The sequence below is a fragment of the Dipodomys spectabilis genome, unplaced genomic scaffold (genome assembly GCF_019054845.1).
Source record: "Dipodomys spectabilis isolate Male_0828 unplaced genomic scaffold, ASM1905484v1 ptg000511l, whole genome shotgun sequence".
In the NCBI taxonomy this organism is placed as follows: Eukaryota; Metazoa; Chordata; class Mammalia; order Rodentia; family Heteromyidae; genus Dipodomys; species Dipodomys spectabilis.
In genome coordinates this window covers 877,343-893,192 of record NW_024871188.1, presented here as the reverse complement: position 1 = coordinate 893,192, position 15,850 = coordinate 877,343, and positions in this window count along the sequence as shown.

Sequence of the window (15,850 nt, the reverse complement as noted above, 5' to 3'; positions counted from 1 at the left end):
TTTGTTTTTTGTTTTTGTTTTTTAATAAAATTGCAAACCTCAAGCTTCCAAGCTTCCTCCCCCCACTTTTTGACCTTGGGGTCTTGAGAAACCTGGGTCCTGCCTGGGAACATGGCTTAGTCCTTGGCCTTTGCTAGGAAAGGCAGGTTCCAAGATGACCCAGAAGGGACCCAGCCCAGGCCAGTGACACTCCATGGGCCCAGCAGCTTGGACATGGGGGGACAGCAATCTGTAGGGCTCAAACCTCAAAGCAGCAGGGCCAGAAGGAAGCCTCCCCTGAGGCTGCTTGGCTGACCGGGGGCGCTGGCCCCCGGGGGAGGGGGGGGGGAATGGGCCCTGCCTGCTCCTCATCCCTCCCGGCCATCTGGCCTGGCACTGCCACCTTCTGTAAGGCCTAGTCCCAGAAGCCAGCTGGCATAGGGTCTGCTGGCTCAGCTAGGCCGCAGCCTCTGCTCTCCCGTGTTTCCCCAGATCATGTGATAAGCCAGGGTCCTGGAGTGGGTTGCCATGAAGAACAAAGAGGACCCAATCTTTGCCCTAGCCAGATGCAGGGGCTAAGGCTGGGGTCACCCAAGGGGGAGCCGGGAGGCCAAGACAGAAGTTCTGTCTGCTGGACCCTAGCTCCTCTGTGCAAGCCAAGCTGGCCTGGACAGCACTCAGCACACACGTACACGCGCGTGTGCACACACACACTATTCTGTACCCCACTATCCCCTCTAAGCCCCTGCATTGGCTCCTGGCTTCAGATCACTTCCCACACTGGCTGTGCAGCTTAGGGGAAGTGTCCAGTGGTCTCTGAGCTCCAGTTCCTGCTCAGGTTGAAAGACTGCGGGTTCTTGGTTATCAGGTAGCAGGAGCACACACAGAGCTTTGTGTTCAAGGCCAAAGACAAGAACAGAAGGAATATCATAAGAAGACAGACTTGCTGAGGTGTCAGACAGCTTCCCAGAAAAGGGCCTGAAATGAGTCAGTACTATTAAACCACACACCCTCAAGACAACTTCTGACCTAATTTGTTAGATGGAAATAATAATCGCCCACCCTGGCCAGGGGATCTGCTTTATGAACTCGGCCCCTCCCCCCAGCCACTGCAAAGCTGCTTTTCTCTATTGTGCCACTCCTGGGATGAAACATTGTTACAAATTCCTTGTTGCACTGGGCACTGGTGGCTCACACCTGTATTCCCAGCTACTCTGGAAGCTAAGATCTGAGGATCAGAGTTCAAAGCCAGCCTGAGCAGCAAATTTTGTGAGACTTATCTCCAATGAACCTCTCAAAAACCAGAAGTGGAATGGTAGCACAGCTGGATGCCAGTGGCTCAGGCCTGTCATCTTAGCTACTCAGGAGGCTGAGATCAGGATTGTGGTTCAAAGCCAGCCTGGGCAGGAAAGCCCGTAAGACTCTTCTCTCCAGTGAACCGCCAGAAAACTGGAAGTGGTGCTATGGCCCAAGTGGCAGAGCGCTTGCCTTGAGCTGAAGAACTGAGGGACAGCGCCCAGACCTAGAGTTCAAGCTCCATGACTACCACCACCACCAACAACAACAAATGTACTGCTCATCACAGAAAGAAGGCAGGTAGAGTCCAAACCAGGCACCTGTAGCTCATCCCTGTAGTTTTAGCAACTCAGGAGGCTGAGTTCTAAGGACCACGATTTAAAGCCAGCCAGGGCAGGAAAGCCCATAAGGTTTTTACCTCCAATTAAGCACCAGAAAAGCCGGAAATGGCGCTGTGGCTCAAGCAGTAGAGCACTAGCTTTGAGCAAAATAGCTAAGAGACAGCGCCCAGGCCCTGAGTTCAAGCCCCAGGACTGATACGCACATATCTACACACACACACACACAAAAGGTTGTACACTTCTAGGTCTGGAATGTAAATGGAAAGATCTGGAAGTCTCTGTGGTCGCCTGTGACCAAGAAGATGATGTGTGAATATTTTTTCCTGTAATAGTACATAGAAAGTAGAGTATTTTTACCAAGAGTTGCAGACGAGAAAAGTAGAAAGGGAGATGCAGAGCTAGAGAAAGATGAGCAGCGGAAACAGGAGACGTAGATTGGGGATGGGGACAGAAATGAGGACACTTGGGCCGGCCTTGTGACACTGGATCCCCCAGGGCTCCCGCCCCGTGGGCCCTGCTGTACACTCCCCAGGCCCAGTATCCTTGCCTGCTACCGCCATGCCCAAGAGAGGAGCCCCGCTGACCCCGGCCCAGATCCCCCCCTTCCAGCTCCCCATCGCCCACACTCAGCGCAGGCCCCGGGGCTTGGTGCAGAGGCTGAGGCCCTCCCACCTGGGCCCCGGCCTGGTGCACGTGCCCTGGGTGACCACGGCCTTCGGGTTCCAGGTACTGGCAGCGAAGCCTCGGGTCTTGTCAGAGGAAGCCCCGTTTTGGGAGACATTGCCAGGGGACCCTGCAGACAGGGAAGGACAGACAGGCCTCAGCTTGGCTTCAAACCAGCCGGACACCCCCAAGACGCCACCGCACGGCAGGTTCCAGAAGCTTCTGAAGGTGGACAAGATCTTCACAGTGCTAACGGTCAGCCCTGTCCTCCTCCCACCCCCACGCTCCCGGCACACCCCAACCCCGGCTGCTCTGTCCCTCTCCATTTGTTTGTTTACTTATTTAATTAGTTAGTTGTCAGTCATGGGGCTTGAACTCAGGGACTTGAGCGCTGTCCCTAAGCTTTCTTTATTCAAGGCTAGCGCTCTACCACTTCAGCCACAGCCCCACTTCCTGCTTTTTTTTTTTTTTTTTTTTTGGTGCTTAATTGGAGATAAAAGTCTCACGAAGTTACTGCCCCATGCTGGCTTTGAACCATAACCCTCAGATCTCCACTTCCTGAGTAGTTAGGATTCCAGGCGGAAGCTACCAGCATCTCTGTCTGGTCTTTTGGCAGGAGAAGGGGTACTGGGACTTGAACTCAGATGTTCTACCCTTGAGCCACACTCCCCAGCACTTTTTGCTTTATTTGTTTGTTTGTTTATTTATTTATATAAGTTGTTGGGCTTGAACTCTGGGCCTGGGCTCTGTCCCTCAGCTCTTCAGCTCAAGGCTAGTGCTCTACCACTTGAGCCACATCGCCACTTCTGGTTTCTGGTAGAGATAAGAGTCTGGTGGAGATAAGAGTCTCATGGACTTATCTGCCTGGGCTGGCTTTGAACTGTGAACCTCAGATCTCAGCCTCCTGAGTAGCTAGGATGACAGGCGTGAGCCACCGGCACTGGCTTAGTTATTTTTTGAATAGGGCCTCACATTTATGCCTGAGCTGATCGGGACCATAACTCTCCTATTCATGGTCCCCTTGTAACTGGAATGATGGGCATGCCCCATCATCCCCAGCATTGTTGGGTTATTGAGATGATTCTCAAGAACTTTTGCCCAGGCTGGCCTTGATCCTCCCATCTCTCTACCTCCTGAATAGCTGGTATTAGAGAGATGAGCAATTCTGCTTGGATGTGTGTGTGTGTGTGTGTGTGTGCGCACGTACTTGAACTCAGCGCCTGAGCATTGTCACTTAGCTTTTTCACTCAAGGCTGGTGCTCTACCACTTGAGCCACAGGGCCACTTAAGAATTTTTGGGCCAGGCACTGGTGGCTCACACCTGTAATCCTAGCTACTCAGGAGGCTGAGATCTGAGGACTGCGGTTCAAAGCCAGCCCGGGCAGGAAAGTCCATGAGACTCTTATCTCCAATAAAACCACCAGAAAACCAGAAGTGGTGCTGTGGCTCTAGTGGTAGAGCAAGAAGAATTTTTGGTAGTTAATTGGAGATTAAAAGTGTTATGGAATCTGAGCACTGGTGGCTCACACCTGTAATCCTAGTTACTCAGGAGGCTGAGATCTGAGGATCACCGGGTCAAGCAAAGTCCATGAGACTCTTATCTCCAACTAAACACCAGAAAACTGAAAGTGGCGCTGTGGCTCGCCTTGAGCTGAAGAGCTGAGTTACAGCACCCAGGCCCAGAGTTCAAGCTCCATAACTGACACACACAAAAAGAAAAAGCCTCATGGGCTTTCCTGTCCAGGCTGGCTTTGAACTGCAGTCTTCAGCTCTCAGCCTCCTGAGTAGCTAGGATTACAGATGTGAGCCACCAACACTTGACTTGTTTGTTTGTGTTTGTTTGTTTGTTTTTTGAGACAGGGTCTCACTACATAGCCCAGGCTGCGTGGAAACGCGCATCTCCCAAGCGCTGGGATTGCAAGTGTGTGCTACCATGCCTTCCTGGCTCCTTATTCTCCCCATGATAGATGAGAAAACTGAAGCCCAGAGAGGTTAACTAACTTGCACCGGGTCACACACCCTGGATTGTTACTAACCCAGGTGGAGGGATGTCCTGTCACCGTCTCCCCATTATGCTTTCTCTTTGCTCCAGAGTCAACAGAAAGATCCTCTACACACACCCCTAAAACTTGTGGGTACAGAAAGTGAGGCCCAAAATGGGCAAGGGAAGGAGAGAGGAGAAAATGGAAGGGGGAAGGAAGCCCTGTATGGGGCTGGGAGTGGAGAAGGACAAGTCCTTGTCACGCTCTCTCTGCAGGTTCCTTCCTGCCTTGGACAGCCACAGGGGGGCCGCCATCCAGCCCCGGAGCACCCTGGGAAGGACCAGGATGGAGTCATGTAAGCCATTCTCTGTGGATCTAGAAGCTTCCTGAGCACAGGATAGGAGCCCTGTCTGTCACTCAGTAAACATTTGCTGGTGAATGAGAGATCCTTCCACCTCTGTCTTCACTTCTCCACCTGCCTTCAGGCCCTGGGTGCGTGCCCTTGAAGCCCTGTAGCCCCCATGCGTCCCCGCCTGTCCCCTGGGCCCCCACCTGCCCCCGCTCTCCCCATTTGGCTTCTCCTTCCCCCCAGCACTGTCCTGGTTCTTCCTCTGGAGGAGGGCAAGAGGATCCAAGTTGGAGGCCAGCACAGACAGTTAGCAAGACTCTCCCCCCCTCAAAAACAAATACAGCCAGGTGCTAGTAGCTCATACATATAATCCCAGCTCCTCAGAGATCTGCAGATCCAGGTTCAAAGCCAGCCCAGGAGGGACAAGACCATGAGACGCTTATCTCCAAATTAGCCAGCAGAAAGCCAGAAATGAAGCTGTGGCTCAAGTGGTTGAGTACTATCCCTGAGCAAAAAAAGCTCAGGGACAGCACCAAGGCCCTGAGTTCAAGCCTCAGTACAGGATCGCGCGCGCACACACACACACACACACACACACATACACAATGCAGACAGGACAAGTGTGGGAGCACCGGCCAGGTTCTGGATTCAGTCTCTAGTATTGCAAAAACAGAAGAAAAGAAGGGAGAGATGGGAAGGAGGGAAGGTGGGAGGGGATCTGCAAATCACATGGGGGCGGGGCAGAGCATCTGCCCGGCAGGAGGCTGTGGCATGTGGCCGCCAGGTGGCGCTTGGGGCTGCTAAGTTCACGCTGGGAATCTGACTCTGAGTGAGGTTGCAGAGCATGGCCTGGAGTGTCCCAGCCAGATGTGACACGTGGCTGGCTGGCACTGAATTACAGCTTAATTCCCTGGGCTGGGGAAACATCACCTTCTGTGGCTGCAGGGGCTTTGTAGGTATGTTAGTGTTCAGGATGCTGATGGAGAGACCCCGGAGTGATGGGGGGGTGGGGGAGGACAGCACCAAGCGATGTCCTGTGTGGGGAGGGGAGGGTCAGCCCTGCGGGCATCTGTTTTGGATCTCTGACCTCTGCGGCTGGGAGATGCTGAGCTGGTGTGGTTTCTCACCATCAAGGGCAGAAGTGATCAGTCATGTCAACCACCTCAAGAGACTCACCCTGAGAGGGGCACAAAAACCTGTGGGAGGAGAGAGGAAGGGGGTGTCAGAGGGTGGAGGCAGCTGTCCTCCTGGGCAAACATTTTAGATGCTGTGGGCCTCACCATCTGGAACTTTCTGTGTGGCTCAGGAAGGCACAAAGCAGGCTGCTGAGGGCTGGTGTGAAGCTGGCTGGGGAGGGGCTGGGAAGGTGGCTCAGTGGTAGAGCGCTTGCCTTGGATGCATGAGGCCCTGGGTTTGATTCCTCAGCACCACATAAGCAGAAAAGGCCAGACGTGGCGCTGTGGCTCAAGTGGTAGAGTGCTAGCTTTGAGCTGAAGAGCTAGAGACAACCCTCAGGCCCAGCGTTCAGTTCCCAGGAACTCTGGGAGAAGCTGGCTGGGGAGAGAGGGAGGGGCTGTCATCCAGGAAGGCCAGGAACTAGGGTTCTGGAAGATCATCTGCTCTCACCTATGAAGTTCTTTTTTTGGTCTGTTGTAGGGCCTGAACTCTGGGCCTGGGCGCTGTCCCTCAGCTCTTCAGCTCAAGGCTAGTGCTCTACCACTTGAGCCACAGCACCACTTCTGGCTTTTTTTTCCTGCTTATGTGGTGCTGAGGAATCGAACCCAGGGCCTCATGCATGCTCTCTACCACTGAGCCACCTTCCCAGCCCTCACCTATGAAGTTCTGAGGATGGTAATGGGGTTGAGTTAGGGGAGCTCCCTCCTAGCAGTCTTTAAGAACATAGAAAGGTAGAATGGGAACCTGGAGTCTGAGTCAGATACACTGGGCATGGAGGGGGTGTTTGGCAGTTTGGAAGTCAGAAGAAAGGTAGATCCCACTCCCACTCTCACTGTGGGGGTGGGCAGGAGGGAGGGGGGAGCAGGGAGAGCCAGGATTCCTGAATCCATCTCCCCCCGAATCCCCGGCCCCAGACACTCCTCTGAATCAGAAAGTGAGGGCCCCCACCCCACACACATCCAGTCTGCATAGCTCCCACAGAATACCACGGCCCGGGTAATTGCAAAGAAGCAGATTTTATGTCTTTCCTTTCCATGGCAGGAAGTGCAAGGCCAAGGTGCCAGCCTGAGTGTCCCTCGCGTCCTGCCTTGCTCTGCTCTCTCCAAGCATCAGGACTGAGAGCAGTTAGTTCCCAGGGACCCAAAGCTGCATCTCAAGGCTTGAGCCCCAGCCAGGGGCTCAGGGCCTCATCTCCATAATGCAATCTCACCACAGCCTCTCACTCTCTTCCCTCAAGGGGTCCAAGCCAAATCAGACAGCTGGGCTCTAGGCAGCCAGAGGGCCCCCTGCAGTCCAGATATCCTGAGATTATTTGGCTGCCTGACCAGCTTCTGCCCACATCCCCCCACACACAAAATCCATAAAGTGCTGGAGGTGTGTCTCAAACCTTAGAGACCCTCCTGAGCAAGCACAAGGCCTTGAGTTGTAGGGAGTGAGGGATGGGGGAGGAGGCTGGGCCTCTGTTTCCCCTTTGCACCTGTCACTGCCTCCTGAGCACCTATGTTACCCTGTGTCCCTAGGGCCCTGGATGTCTTCTAGGGAATGTGTGGGAGACAGGTAACTTGGATCAGCACCAAGTCACTCAGAAATCACAGTCCTGGGCTGGGAAGGTGGCTCAGCGGTAGAGCGCTTGCCTTGCATGCTCGAGGCCCTGGGTTCGATTCCTCAGCACCACATAAGCAAAAAGAAAAAAGCCGGAAGTGGCGCTGTGGCTCAAGTGGTAGAGCTCTAGCCTTGAGCTGAAGAGCTGAGGGACAGCGCCCAGGCCCAGAGTTCAGGCCCCACGAGCGGACCCAAAAAAAAAAAAAAAGAAATCACAGTCCAACCGGGCGCCAGTGGCTGATGCTTGTCACCCTAGCTACTCAGGAGGCTGAGATCTGAAGATTGTGGTTCAAAGCCAGCCAGAGCAGGAAAGTCCCTGAGATTCTTATCTCCAACTAACCACCAGAAAACTGAAAATGCAGCTGTAGCTCAGGTGGTAGAGGGCTGGCCTTAAGCTAAAGAGCTCAGGGACTGAGCCCAGGCCCAGAGTTCAAGGCCCACGACCAAAAAAGAAAGAAAGAGGGGGGGGGGGAGGGGAAGAAGGAAGGGAAGGGAGGGAGGGAGGGAGGAAGGAAGGAAAAGAAATCACAGTCTTGCAGGAACAAATGACACCCCAGAAAAGAAGGCAGGGAGAAGGGGCTGAGGAAGCGAGGGGGTTGGGCTGGGACAGTTTCAGGATTAAGAACTAGCCTGGAGAGGGGTGTGGGATGCGGTGACAGTTTTCCTCAGCCTCAGTTTCCCCAACTGTAGAACGGCTAATTAGATCTTAGCATGATGGTGACCACTGAGTGAGAGCTCAAGATGAAGCCTGCTAGGAATGGAGGGTTTGTGGTGAAATCTCCCCTATTTTTACGGCAATTCCACGAAAAGTTGCGAGTCTTCGTGAGGGCGGGACGCAAAGCTGCCCTTAACCAATGAGCGTGCGGCTCTGGTTGCGGCTCACCTGTTGCTAGGAAGCGGAACAACGCTGCCCTACGTCAATGCGGCTGCTGTCTCCATGACAACGAGGGCCAGGCTGGAGCTCTGTTGGGAAGGAGCTCAGGCCGGAAGCTGGGGACGGGCGATTCCCATTGGCTGAAGAGAGCAGCACGCAGCACATCCCCGCGCATGGGCACTCACTCGTCCTACCTGTGTCCTTGGCTTTGGGCCCAGTTCAGGATGGATTTTTGGTTAGGCTTTCCTGGGCACATCTAGATTAGATCGTAGGCTGTAAAGGCAATAGGGCTCATGGACATCAGATTCACACAGTCTCCCAACGCCTGGGAACTTGGAGGCCCCGGGAAGAAAGAAAGACTCCCTTAGGAAGAGTCGCCCCTGCAGGGGCTGAGGGGGGGCTGTTTCCTCTGGGACATGCCATCTCCTGCCCCCAGAACAGGGGACCTGTCACACCTGGATTGTGGACCAGGCATGGAAAGATCCAAGCGTGGAAACACAGGGGCAAGTGGGCAGTGAGATGGCTTATGGAAGGCCAGGAAGAAAGGCAGGCACTCGTTTGCATATAACCATGATTGCTTTCTTCTTTTTTCTTTGTTTCCAAGTTTGGAGATGGAGTGGCTCTAAATTGCTCAGGCTGGAATCAAACTGGAGATCCTGCAGTCTCCAGCTCCCTGAGTGCTAGGATTATGTGCTACTACACCTTTTTGTTGTTGTTGTTGTTGTTGGTTTTTGGTCAGTCATGGGGCTTGAACTCTGGGCCTGGGCACTGTCCCTGAGTTCTTCAACTCAAGGCAAGTCCTCTACCACTTGAGCCACAGCACCATTTCCAGTTTTCTGGTGGTTTATTGGAGATAAGAGTCTCATGCACTTTCCTACCCGGGCTGGCTTTGAACTGTGATCCTCAGATCTCAGCCTCCTGAGTAGCTAGGATAGACAGGTGTGAGCCACTGGCACCTGGCTACACCTGGTTTTTAAACCGTGACTTCAATAGCACATTGCTTCCAAAAATTAATTCTATGAGAACACACACACACACACACACACACACACACACACACACACACATATCATGGAGTCCAAAAAAAGCAATCAAGTAGAAAGAGCTTCCTGGAATGCCAGGACAGAAATCTCACTGGGGTCCACAGGCAGCCCTGCCAGAGGCACCTCTGGCAGGAACATTGCCCATTCCTTCCCTCCCTCCAATGGGGCTCCAGCTGGCTCCAGCCTTCTGCCCTTCTTGGGCAGTAACACTTACATGGAAGACGTATGTGGGACAGCTGAAGTCTGAGAATGACCTGAAAAATGAGACCCTACCTAAAAAATATTTAAAGCAAAAAAAAAAGCTTGGGGGTGTGGCTCGGTGGTAGAGTTAAAGTACCTGATAGCAACCTTGAGTCCCTGAGTTTAAACCTCAGTAAAGAAAGAGAGAAAAAGAAAGAATGGAATATTACTCAGCAATGAAAAGGAAGGACCGGGCTGGGAAGGTGGCTCAGTGGTAGAGGGCTTGCCTTGCATGCATGAGGCCCTGGATTCGATTCTTCAGCACCACATAAGGAGAAAAAGCTGGAAGTGGCGCTGTGGCTCAAGTGGTAGAGGGCTAGCCTTGAGCTGAAGAGCTGAGGGACAGTGCCCAGGCCCAGAGTTCAGGCCCACAACTCACAAAAAGAAAAGAAAAGAAAAGGAAGGACCTTCTGACATTTGCTACAATGGGAGGGACTTGAGGACAGGGCACAGTGACACAGCAGACACAGGACACAGCAAAGATCCACTCCCAGCAGCTCCCAAGCTGGTCAGATAAACAGCGACAGAAAGGAGGAGGGGGATGTGTGTGACAGAGGCCTGGGGGAAGGGGCTTGGTGTTGAATGGGGACAGAGCTTCCATGTGGGAGATGGGTGGTAGTGGTGTTTCCACAGCTATGTGGCTGCCTAATGCCACTGAGTCATACTGCGTGTAGATTTTTTGTTTTTCAGTTGAAGGGCTTGAATTCATGTCCTGGGCACTGTCCCTCCACTCTTTTTGCTTTAGGCTAGTGCTCTACCACTTTGAGCCACACCTCCCCTTCTGGCATTTGGTTGGTTCATTGCAGAGAAAATGTCTCACAGACTTTCCTGCCCCGGGCTGGCTTTGAACCACGATGCCCAGAGCATGTAGATTTGATGTTGGGTCTATACTACCAAACTAAAAGTAAAGCAAATCCAGGCACTAGTGGCTCACACCTGTAATCCTTCACTACATGGGAGGCTGAGATCTTGCAGGGTTGAAGCCAGCCGGGGCAGAAAAGTCTGTGAGACTCTGTTAAGATATAAGTAGTAAAATGTCAGGCTGAAGGTGTGGCTCAAATGGTAGAGTGCCAGCTGTGAGCAAACCAACTGAGTGAGGGAGAAAGATGTCCTGAGTTGGACATCCCAGTACCATTAGTGGTAGTGGGGAAAGTAAAAACCAATCAATCAGGCCACGTGGAGCCTAGCTACTGCTCAGGGTGGTGCTTCAGCACCCTGGACAGCTCCCCAAGCAGCAGCAGCTCTGCCAATGTTGGACCATTTAACAGAGAACTGTCTGTCTGTCCACAAGGCTTTTCTCCCTCTCCTTCGTCCACTGAACTCCTACTTACTCTTTGGAGCCCAAATCCTATCATTATCGCTGCCTCTGTCCCACCCAGGGAAACTTCCCAAGAGCCCTGTACACTGCCCGGCTTCAAAGATGTCTCCAACTTAGTGCAATTTCATGCCGTCACCTGGACTCAATGTCTTCTGAGACCTGCACATCTTCTCACCAGAGGAGAGGAAGTTTAAGCCTTCTGTCAAAAGCTCTGCACTTTTTTTGTCGGTCATGGGGCTTGAACTCTGGGCCTGGATGCTGACCCTCAGCTCTTCAGCTCAAGGCGAGCGCTCTACCACTGAGCCACAACACCACTTCCAGTTTTCTGAGTGGTTTATTGGAGATAAGAGTCTCACAGACTTTTCCTGCTTTGAACTGTGATCCTCAGATCTCAAGCTCCTGAGTAGCTAGGATTATAGGCCTGAGTCACCAGCGCCAGCACTTTATTCTCCCCCATCCGGGCTTTCTGCCTGGATTAGATCTGGTGGGGGGTGGGGGAGGAGATGAGTAGGGGGAAGGTTGTTTTATTGCACCTGGCAGGGTGGGGTATGGATCCCAAGGTAGTGAGGGAGGCAGCCATGCTAAGTAGAGGGTTGTCTAATGTCCATGAACATTGCTATGCTTAAGACTTCTGTGTGTGTGTGTGTGTGTGTGTGTGTGTGCCAGTCCTGGGGCTTGAACTCAGTGCCTGAACTGTCCCTGAGCTTTTATGCTCACGGCTGGAACTCTACTACTTGAGCCGCAGTGCTACTTTCTACTTTTTGGTGCTTTATTGGAGATGAGTCTCATGGACTTTCCTGCAGGGGCTGGCTATGAACTGTGATCCTCAGATCTCAGCCTCTTGAGTAGCTGGGATTACAGGCATGAGCCACTGGTGCACGGCCCTTTACCACAATTTTTTAAAAGTACATTATATTAAATTGGGATTGGAAGTGCGGCTCAGCTGGTGGATCACTAGCCAATGAACAAAAACATCGGTTCCAAGTTCGTGTCCCAGTCTTGGTGTATATGAATATATGTATGTATGTATATATATGGTATATATATATATATATATATATATTTATATATATATATATATATAATCACAGGCAAAGACCCTGTGGTAAAAATGAATTTGATGTATTCGTGGAGCAGGCAGGAAACCACCGCAATGACTCGGAGGAATTAGGAGAGCACAACAGGACTCGATTCTTATTTGGGGTCATCACAATGCCACAAAGCACAACCAACTAAGGGCTTCGGACAAGAGACGTGTTCTCTCTCTCACACTCTTGGAGGCAGCAGGGCCGCTCATGCTGAAGCCTGAGGAAGATCCAGCCTAGTCTGCAGGAAATCCTTGCCGTGCTCGGGGCTTGTAGACACACGTCACTCCGTCTCTGCCCCCACAGCCCACGCGGCCCCGCCTCCTGCGCCTCCCCCCCCCTCGGTATGCCAATCATCAGATCCAGTGCCCGCCCTAATCCAAGATGGTTTCGTCACTGCATCTGCAGCCCGATTTCATCCGCAAAGACCCTTTGCCCAAACAAGGTCACACGCACAAGTTCCCGGGGGATGGAATATGGCCGTGCCTGGGATGGGGTGGGGTGGGGATCAGGGACCATTCAACCCCCTACTGTAAGCATCTGATGGGGTGGGGTGGGGATCAGGGACCATTCAACCCCCTACTGTAAGCATCTGAAGCAGCAACAACCAATTCCTGCAACACCAGAAGCACTGACAGCGCCCACCTGCCCGGCCCTCCAGGCCTCTCATGAAATCTGGTGCCAGGATGGAGCCCCCACCCCCCAACCGCACCCCTGTGGTAGCTCTGGGCCTCCACCCAAATTCCCTTTGTGTTTGAGAAGCTGAGTTCTGGGCCCTACCCCTGCCTACCAGCTTCTGGGGCTCCTCTGGGCGCGGGCGGGTGGCGGGGAGGGGAGAGGGCTGAACCCCAACCTCTCTAAGGGCAGGAGAGACGGCACCTCTGAATCCTAGAGAAATCAATTCCCTGGCCGCAAAGGTTTCCGTCCCCCGAGGTCATTGAAAGGAGCGATGGGGAGCAGACCTCCACCCCCACCCCGGTCTCCACCCTCCCGTTCTCTCCGGAAGGAGCACTCATCTATTTATTCGCACCGAGTTTGTTTTCGCGTCTGCCAGACGCGGACCCACAACCTGCACCCCGCCCCCTCGGCGCGGCTGTGGGCGGGGCCCTCTCTCAACCAATGGGACCCGGGGGTTGGGGGAAAAGAGGAGGGGCTTATGGGGCAGATCAGGCCCCGCCCCCGCCCCGCCCCCTGCACACAAAAGCCGCCCGATTTTCCCCGTCAGGGAAGCGGAGCCGCGCCAGCCCGCCGCGGGCTCGGGGAGGAGGGGAGCCGGGGGCGGGCGTCCGGCCGCGATGACGGGGGGCACGGCGACGGCGGGGGGCCGCGAAGCCTCTCGCTGAGCGGAGCCGCCTCCCTCCCACCCCCCGGGGGAGCCCGGGGACCGCGGAGCCCGCGAGCGCCGGCCGCGTTGCCCCGGTGACCTTCGTCGGATGCGGAGTCGGCTCGCGGCATCCCGGAGATGCGCTGAGGCCTGGGGACCGCGCGGGATGCGCGGCCGCGCCCGGCCCGGCTCGCCTTTGTTTGCCAGTGACAGCGCCCACAGGCGACGCCGCGGGGGAGGTGAGTGGAGCTCCGCACCTCCCTTCCGCTCCCCGCCCGCCTCGGGGGACGCGGGGCGCGGAAGCCTCCAAGCCCGGGACCCGCGGCCCCGGGCGGGGGGGAGCGGGAAGCGCGTGCCGGGCGGTGGGGGGGGGGTATTGCGGGATGCAAAGCCAGCGCCCCCTGCGCGCGCCCGCGCCCCTCGCACCCCGAACCCGGGCGGCCGGGCCCCGAGCATCTCCTCCGCGCGCGCCCGCGCCGCGCGCGCCCGCATCTCGCGCACCGGCAGCCAGCCACAATTGTAACCATTTCTTCGGCGTTCTCCACAGCCCGGGCGGGCCAAAGCGCCAGCGCCTCGGGAAGCTGAACGCCACCCGACCCGTTCCTGTGCCCGCCCCGGGGAGCCGGGCTGGGGGGTGCGGCGGCGGTGCGGGGAGGCCCGGGTTGATCCCGTGCGGACCGAGGCTTTGCCTACCGGGTGGAGAGGAGGGCAGCCGGGCCCGGGGCGAGCGCGGGGACTCCTCTTCTGCTCCCGAACTCGCTGCGAGGTGCTTAGACCGCAGCGCAGCCGAGCCGGGCCCCTCGCGGTCGCTCGCGGTGCCCGGGGGGTGCAGCCGGGCTCTCAGCGCGGGCGCGCGCGCGGCTCACCGGGGACCACCGCACCCCACATCTGGAGGATGTGGTTCCGCCTCTGGCTGGGGGGTCCCCACCCCCGCCCCCCGGAGCTGGAGTCAGGCCCCGCGCAGGGGGAGGAAGACCCCGTCCTCCAGGTGGGGGAAGGACGCGAGCTTGAACCCGCGGCCGCGGCCGGCAGGGCTCCTGCGCGGAGCGCCTGGAAGGGATTATTTTTTCTGCGGCTCTGCGCCTTGCCGTCCCTCCTCCATGAATGAATGACGAAATCCAGCCGCACGGAGAGGACGGCGCGGGGAGCCCCCTCCGCGCCCCTGCGCGTCCGCTCAGGCCGCCCCGGCCACAGGTGGTCGCCGGCTGGGGCGGGGCGGGGTCCTGCCGCGCCCAGCCTCGGCGTCAGATGCCGGCCCAGCGCTCGCCCCGCAGGGCTGAGGGCTAACGCGAGCCTCGGACCCCGGGAACCGCGGACAGGGACGCACGCACGTGTCCATCCCCGAGCCGGGCACCGAGGGAGGGCCGTGGGGACCACGCTCCTTGGTGGCCGCTGAACGTGGTCCTGAAGTCTGGTCACCAACGTGCACACAGGACAGGAAGACGTGTTTCCTGGAAAACCGGTTTTCCCCCAGTCCCTGTGGCACCTGGCACCGGGGTCCTGTTCTGGACAGGCCTGGTGCTCACCAGGGCGGGCTTTGTCCCGCCTGTCATGACAACTGGAAATGCCCCTGTACCAAAGGGGACACACCATGTCCTCCCAGGGGGGTTGGGGAGACAGAAGGATCCTCCCAGGTGGTAAACTGGGGAGTGGGGTGGGGCTGTCTGTCCATCACAGGAAAATTCCTGTTCAAGAACAAGTCATCTCTAAATCAACTCATTTACATACAGACCGGGAAGGAAACTGAGGCACAGAAGAGAAGTCTCTGATCTGCCTAGGCAGTTCTGATCCTGCTCCCAGACCATCCCCCTTCTCCACCACTACCCCCAGCACTTCAGAACAATAAAAAGAAAACCAGCAGGGCTGGGAAGGTGGCTCAGCGGTAGAGCGCTTGCCTTGCAGGCATGAGGCCCTGGGTTCGATTCCTTAGCACCACATAAGCAAAAAGAAAAAAGCCAGAGGTGGCGCTGTGGCTCAAGTGGTAGAGCACTAGCCTTGAGCTGAAGAGCTGAGGGATAGCACCCAGGCCCAGAGTTCAGGCCCCACAACCGGACCCAAAAAAAGAAAAAAAGACGAAGAAAAAATAAACCGGCCTTTGGTGATGATAAAGGTCTGATTTCTGTTGGACTGGTGGCTCATACCTGTAATCCTACCTACTCTCGAGGTTGAGATGTGAGGATTGCGGTTCAAAGCCAGCCAGGGGAGAAAAGTCTGTGAGACTCTTATCTCCAATAAACCACTAGAAAACCAGAAGTGGTGCTGTGGCTCAAGCCATGAGCTCAAGAACTCAGGGAAAGCCCCCAAGTCCAGGGTTCAAGCCCCATGACTGACCCCCCCCCCCAAAAAAAAGGATCTGATTTCCCATTACTGCTGGGTGTCAAGGGGTTCCCAGGAATTTCTCACTCTTGGGAAGACAAAGGGGCAGGGCAGGAGAGTTAATATGTTGGTCATTCACACTTCAATATGAAGTGTGTGTATGTGTGAGAAAGAGAGAGAGAATGAGTCAGTCCTAGAACTTGAACTCTGGGCCTGATTGCTGTCTCTGAGCTTTTTAGCTCAAGGCTAGTGCTCTACCACT